This window comes from Herpailurus yagouaroundi, unplaced genomic scaffold (genome assembly GCF_014898765.1).
Source record: "Herpailurus yagouaroundi ecotype Mexico unplaced genomic scaffold, PumYag 159, whole genome shotgun sequence".
Taxonomy (NCBI): Eukaryota; Metazoa; Chordata; class Mammalia; order Carnivora; family Felidae; genus Herpailurus; species Herpailurus yagouaroundi.
The window spans coordinates 72,507,069-72,514,688 of record NW_024412400.1 but is presented as its reverse complement, the minus strand read 5'-3'; the positions used below and the strand labels follow the sequence as shown (position 1 = coordinate 72,514,688).

Genomic DNA, 7,620 nt, shown 5'->3' with positions numbered 1-7,620 from the left:
TTATGCACTGAATTTGAAAGCACCCAAATATATAAAACAATTAATCACAAACATAAGCAATCTTATTGGTAAGAATGTGGTAATTGCAGGAAACTTTAATACTCCACTTACAACAATGGAAAGATCATCTAGGCAGAAAATCAATAAAGAAACAATGGCCCTGAATAATGCACTGGACCAGATGGACTTGACAGATATATTTAGAACTTTTCATCCTAAAGCAGCAGAATACACATTCTTCTCAAGTGCTCATGGACCATTCTCCAAGGTAGATCACATACTGAGTCAAAAAACAGCTCTCAATAAATACAAAATAATTAAGATCATACCATGCACACTTTCAGATCACAATGCTATGAAAGTTTAAATCAATGACAGGAAAAGGTTTGGAAAACTTCCAAATGCATGGAGGTTAAAGAGCATCCTACTAAATAATGAATGAGTCAACCAGGCAATTAAAGAAGAAATTAAAAAATATGTAGAAACAAATGAAAATGAAAATGACAGTCCAAACACGTTTGGAATGCAGCAAAGTCAGTCCTAAGAGGAAAATACATTGCAATCCAGGCCTATCTCAAGAAACAAGAAAAATCCCAAATACAAAATCTAACAGCACACCTCAAGGAACTAGAAGCAGAACAATAAAAAAGCTCCAAAACTAGCAGAAGAAGAGAAATAATAAAGATTGGAGCAGGAATAAACAATATAGCATCCAAAAAAAAAAAAACCCCAGTAAAACAGATCAATGAAACTAAGAGTTGGTTTTTTGAAAAAATAAACAAAATTGATAAACCCCTAGCCAGACTGCTTAAAAAGAAAGGTAGAGGACCCAAATAGATAAAATCCCTCAGAAATACAAGCAATTATTAGAGAATACTATGAAAAATTATATGCCAACAAACTGGACAACCTGGAAGAAATGGACAAATTCCTGTACACCCACACACTACCAAAACTCAAATGGGAAGAAATAGAAAATATGAATAAACCCATAACTAGTGAAGAAATTGAGTCAGTTATCAAAAATCTCCCAACAAATAAGAGTCCAGGACCAGATGGCTTCCCTGGGGAATTCTACCAGACATTTAAAGCAGAGTTAATACCTATCCTTCTCAAGCTGTTCCAAAAAATAGAAATGGAAGGAAAACTTATGGACTCTTTCTATGAAGCCAGCATTACCTTGATTCCCAAACCAGACAGAGACCCCACAAAAAAAGGAGAATTACAGCCAATATCCCTGATGAACATGGATGCAAAACTTCTCAACAAGATACTAGAAAATTGAATTCAACAGCATATAAAAAGAATTATTCACCATGAGCAAGTGGGATCCATTCCTGGGATGCAGGACTGGTTCAACATTCGCAAATCAATGTGATACATCCCATTAATAAAAGAAAGGATAAGAATCATATGATCCTGTAAATAGATTCAGAAAAAACATTTGACAAAATACAGCATCCTTTCTTAATAAAAACCCTTAAGAAAGTTGGGCTAGAAGGAACATACTTAAACATCATAAAATCCATTTATGAAAAGCCCACAGCTAATATCATCCTCAATGAGGAAAAACTGAGAGCTTTCCCCTAAGATCAGGAACATGACAGGGATGTCCACTCTCACCACTGTTGTTTAACGTAGCATCAGCAATAAGACAACAAAATGAAATCAAAGGCATCAAAATTTGCAAAGAAGAAGTCAAACTCACTTTTTGAAGATGACATGATACTCTACATGAAAAACCCAAAGGACTCCACCAAAAGACTGCTAGAACTGATACATGAATTCAACAAAGTTGCAGGGTACAAAATCAATGTACAGAAATTGGTTGCATTTTTATACACCAATAATGAAGCAACAGAAAGAGAAATCAAGAAACTGATCCCATTTATAATTGCACCAAGAACCATAACATACCTAGGAATAAATCTAACCAAAGATGTAAAAGCTCTGTATGCTGAAAGCTTACTATAGAAAGCTTCTGAAGGAAATTGAAGAAGACACAAAGAAATGGAAAAACATTCCATGCTCATGGATTGGAAGAATAAATGTTGTTAAAATATCAATACTGCCCAAAGCAATCTACACATTCAATGCAATCCCAATCAAAATTGCACTGGAATTCTTCTCACAGATAGAACAAACAATCCTAAAATTTGTATAGAACCACAAAAGACCTCAAATATCCAAAGTAACATTGAAAAAGAAAACCAAAGCAGGAGGCATCACAATCCCAGACTTTCACTTCTACTAAAAAGCTGTAATAGCCAAGACAATATGGTATTGACACAAAAACAGACACATAGACCAATGGAATAGAATAGAGAACCCAGAATTGGACCCACATATAAATGGCCAACTAATCTTTGACAAAGCAGGAAAGAGCATCCAATGGAGAAAAGACAGTGTCTTTAGCAAATGGTTCTGGGAGAACTGGACAGCAACATTCAGAAGAATGAAACTAGACCACTATCTTATACCATACACAAAAATAAACTCTAAATGGATGAAAGACCTAAATGTGAGAGAGGAAACCATCAAAAACCTAGAGAAAAAAGCAGGCAACAACTCTCTGACCTCACCCACAGCAATTTCTTGCTCGACACATCCCCAAAGGCAAGGGAATTAAAAGCAAAAATGAAGTATTGGGACCTCATCAAGATAAAAATCTTCTGCATTGCAAAGGAAACAATCAACAAAACTAAAAGGCAACCGACGGATTGGGAAAAGATATTTGCAAGTGACACATCAGATAAAGGGTTAGTATCCAAAATCTATAAAGAAATTACCAAACTCAACACCTGAAAAACAAATAATCCAGTGAAGAAATGGGCAGAAGACATGAATAGACACTTTTCCAAATAAAACATCCAGATTGCAAACAGACACACAACGAGATGCCCAATGTCACTCATCATCAGGGAAATACAAATCAAAGTCACACTGAGGTACCACCTCATACCAGTCAGAGTGGCTAAAATGAACAAATCAGGAAACTACAGATGCTGGCGAGGATGTGGAGAAATGGGAATCCTCTTGCACTGTTGGTGGGAATGCAAACTGGTGCAGCCACTCTGGAAAACAGTGTGGAGGTTCCTCAAAAAATTAAAAATAGATCTACCCTATGACCCAGCAATAGCACTGCTAGGAATTTACCCAAGGGCTACAGGACTACTGATGAATAGGGGCACATGTACCCCAATGTTTATAGCAGTGCTTTCAACAATAGCCAAATTATGGAAAGAATCTAAATGCACTTCAACTGATGGATGGATAAAGATGTGGTTTATATATACTACTTGGAATGAGAAAGAATGAAATCATGCCATTTACAGCAACAGGGATGGCACTGGAAGCTATTATCCTGAGTGAAATAAGTCAATCAGAGAAGGACAGATATCACATGTTTTCACTCATATGTAGATCTTGAGAAACTTAAGGAAGACCATGGGGGAAGGGAAGGGGAAAAAATAGTTACAGAGAGGGAGGGAGGGAGGCAAACCACAAGAGACTCATAAGTACAGAGAACAAACTTAGAGTGAAGAGGGGGATGGGGGAGAGGGGAAAATGAGTGATGGCCACTGAGGAGGGCAATTGTTGGGATGAGCACCGGGTGTTGTATGTAAGCCAAATTGGCAATAAATTATATTTTTAAAAAAGAACCATCTAAAAAATAAGTAAAATAAAATGTTCAGTCCATTTTCATGTAGTATAATTATTTTTTTTTTAATCTGAGCACAGTTGACACACAATGCTACACTAGTTTTAGGAACACAACAAAGTAACTCAAGTCCACACATTATGCCATGCTCATCATAAGTGTAACGATCTGTCACCACCCTATGCCACCACAATACCATTGACGATATTCCTCATGCCGCAGCCCCCATTCCTGTGACCTAGTCATTCCGCAACTAGAAGACCATATCTCCTACTCCCTTTTACCCACCTACCTATCACCCAACTCTGGCAACCATCAGTCTTCTCTTTGCATTTGTAGGTCTGATTCTGCTTTTTTGTTGTTGTTTATTCATTTTTTAAAGTCCATATATAAATGAAATCATATATTTGATTTATTTAATATGATCATATGATATTTGACTTATTTCACTTGGCATAATACCCTTTATGTCCATCCATTTAGTATAATTATTGATATGGTTGGCGCTACGTCTATTTGGTTTCTAATTGTTCACTCTGATTTTTGTCCTTTTTCTTCTTGTTGTCCCTTTCTTCTTCCTGTCTCCCTTATTTGGAAGGATTAGCTAAATATTTTTAGTACTCCATCTAATTTTGCCTATTGACTTTTTAATTATATATCTCTTACTATAAATTTTTGGTAACCATCCTAGTAATTACAGTATCTATCCTTTACTTATTATTGCCTACTTAAAAATAATATTTAGCACTTCAGATGAAATGTAAGAAACTTGGAAGAACATATCCTATAGTTCTGTTTATTCTTCTCCCATCCTTTGTGTTATTGTTGTCGTACATTTTCCTTCTATATATAAGCTAAACAGGACATGTGATATTTTCATCTTAAACTCTCACTTGTAAAGAAATCAAGTTGTCTTTTAAAGAAATCAAGAAATGTAAAAGGTAGTTTACATTCACCTAAATAATTATTTCCAGTGCATTCCATTCCTTTCTGTAGATTCCAATTTTCATATGATATTGTTTTGTTTTTCTTCAACCTGAAAAAAAAACCTCAACATTCTTTGTAACACAAAACTTCTAACAAAATATTCTTTCACTTTTTATTGTAGATAGTTTTCTGGCTGGCATTTTGTTGTTGTTATTATTGTTGTTGTTGTTGTTGTTGTTCAGTTACTTTGAAGATGTAATGCTTTTGTTTTTAGCTTCTATTGTTTTTTAGTAAGAAATGAGCCATCATTCTCATCGTGGTTCCCATACATGATTGTGTTCTTTTACCTCTAGCTGCAGGACTTTTTTCCTTATCTTTGATTTTCAGCAGTTTAACAATTAGGTACCTAGTGTGGCTTCCTTTGTCTTTATCCTATTTGGATTCACTGAATTTCCTGGATCCCTGGGTTGATGTGTAGGGGAAAAAAATGTGGAGCCATTCTTTCTTAAAATATATTTTTGCCCATTCTCCATATCTTTTCCCACTGAGGCTCCTTTCACAATGTGTTAGATCACTTGATATTGTCCCATGAGTTACTAGGTCTCTGTACATCTTTGATAATCTTTTTTCTTAATCTGCTTTGGTTTGCATAATTTCTATTTATGTTATGCTTTGTTAGGGTGAGTTTATTTGGGTTTAACCCCTAGTCCTACTGCATGGCACTTACTTACTCTAGAGTGTGTTTTTCTTCTAACGTGCACCCTAATGGATTTCCACTGGATATTTGAGGTAGGCAGTAAGTTCTCTCCAATTTAAATGGGGTGACCTCCACCTCCTAGTATTCTGTGACCTCTCTTACATCAGTTGCTTCTCAACTCCTTGCATAAGTTGTGATGTGTTGCTCCCTTTTGTCTTACCTTGAGGAGTCAAGACCAGACCTTATTTAAAAACATGAGCAAAACCCACATGTACACCCAAACCCAGCTTTCTGTTTCCAGTCTCTGCTACACAAATTCCAACCATTTCTGCAACCCTAAACTATGATCACTGTCTCATAAGAGACAGATGTCTAGTTTCTGTTTGGGTTCATTCAGAAAAATGCCTCAGGGCAGAAAGTTGGGGTTAACATAGAGCTCATCACATGTGTTTCCCTTCTCTCAAGGATTATAGTCTTGCACTGCCTGTTTATCTATTCCTGGAAACAGTTACCTCATTTATTTTGTCCGGTTTTATGGTTGTATATATATGTCAGGGCAAGTACAAAACCAATATCTTAGTCATGGCTAGATGTGAAAGTCTATTGCATCTTGGCCTTTTGGCCAAGACTAAGTGTAGTATCTGTTCTTATCAGTTCAGCAAACTTTGAAAAAATAAATAAATAAATGAATTTTGGCAAAATCAGGAAATTTTTTTAAAAGTATGCTTTGCTAATCATCTCCATCCTTGGGGCAACCTCTTACACAAACTCATCCACCTGTCATGTGTCCCTTTTACTAGAAAAATGCTTTAGACCAAATCCTTATTAACATATTAGTATATTTGCATTTTGAAAACATCCTTTGAAGTAAAGCCTGAATACAAAAATAATAGAGAAAATCAATGAAGCCAAAGTAGGTTCTTTGAAATGATAATCAACAAAACTGACAAACTTTAACTACATTGACTAAGAAAAAAAAATCTACCTGACCTAGCCTAATGATGAGCTCTTCCATTAGTAATTAATGATCTTTGCTTTGTTCATGTCATCTGCTTTAGAACCTGAATTCTTTCAGAGAAATGCTCCTCCTGTTTCTATAAAAATAGTACTACTAAAATATATTACATAACACTAATATCTGGAAGTCTCTTCATGGTAAATAAATGTGAAATATCATTTTTGATATTGAAAAAAAGTAGAAAAGTTAGAAAATAAAAAAAATTTTAAACTTTCATGCATCTCCACTAGCTAATAAAAAATTAATGGACAAAGAATGTTCCTTTTGATCCTCAAATTGCCCCCTCTCATTTTTGCCATAAACTTTGCATATGGCAAGCTCATTACTGATATTAAATATATATGTACCACCTTGACACTACATTTAATCAAATACATACTTACTGCCTTGATACTACACTTATAGCACAAAAGAACAAGTCTATGCAGCTAACAGTCTTACTAATCTCATCATTTTTTTCTTCAGATCATGGAATTTTCTTTTTTTGCATAATTCTCCATGTTCTTTTCTCCTTATTACTGTTCATAACCAACAGAGAGGATGGACAAGAGTGGCTACAAATTAAATAATGTTTATATTTCATAAGAAAATTGTCACCATGGATACCATATGTTATGATGCCTCCTCAGTTTGCATCCATGTACTATATTCAAACATCAGGAGAGAGATTGAGGAATCAGAAGATCTTGCTTGTAGTTCTCTACCTTTTACTAACAAGCTGTAAGACCACTGGTAATTTCATTTAATATCTTTGGTGCCTTGGTTTCACAATCTGTAAAATGATGAGGTTAGACTAAAGAATTTTAGTATGTAATAATTACTAAGCACTTTCTATGTACGTGTTATTAAGCCAGGTATTTAATGTTATTTAATCTTCACAGTAATATGTCTATGAGACTATTTTTCAATGTTCTCCAGAGAAAAAGAACCGATGGGACATATTTAGATATACAAGAGGAGATTTAGTATGAGAATTTGCTCTTGTGGTTATGGAGGCCCATAAGTCCCATGATAAACTGTCTGCAAGCTGGAACACTAGGAAAGCTGATGGTGTAATTCAGTACAATGCAAGAGTCCTGAGAATCAGGAGGAGAGGTGGCTGCTAGTATAAGTCCCAGAGTCCACAGGCCCAAGAACCAGGAGTTCCACTGTTGGAGGGCAGAAGAATATGGACATCCCAAATCAATAAAAGACAGAGTGAATTAGCCCTTCTTACTCCTTTTTGTTCTATTTAGGACTCCAGTGGATTGGATAACTTGCACCTGCATTGGAGAGAACAATCTGCTTTACTCAGTCTACTGTTTCAAATGCTAATCT

The 7,620-nt window shown here is 35.4% G+C and overlaps 1 pseudogene; it reads left to right on the top strand.

Moving 5' to 3' along the window:
* Window positions 1-5,887: 5,887 nt before the first annotated feature.
* Window positions 5,888-6,045, top strand: LOC121034284 (uncharacterized; annotated as a pseudogene).
* Window positions 6,046-7,620: the final 1,575 nt, after the last annotated feature.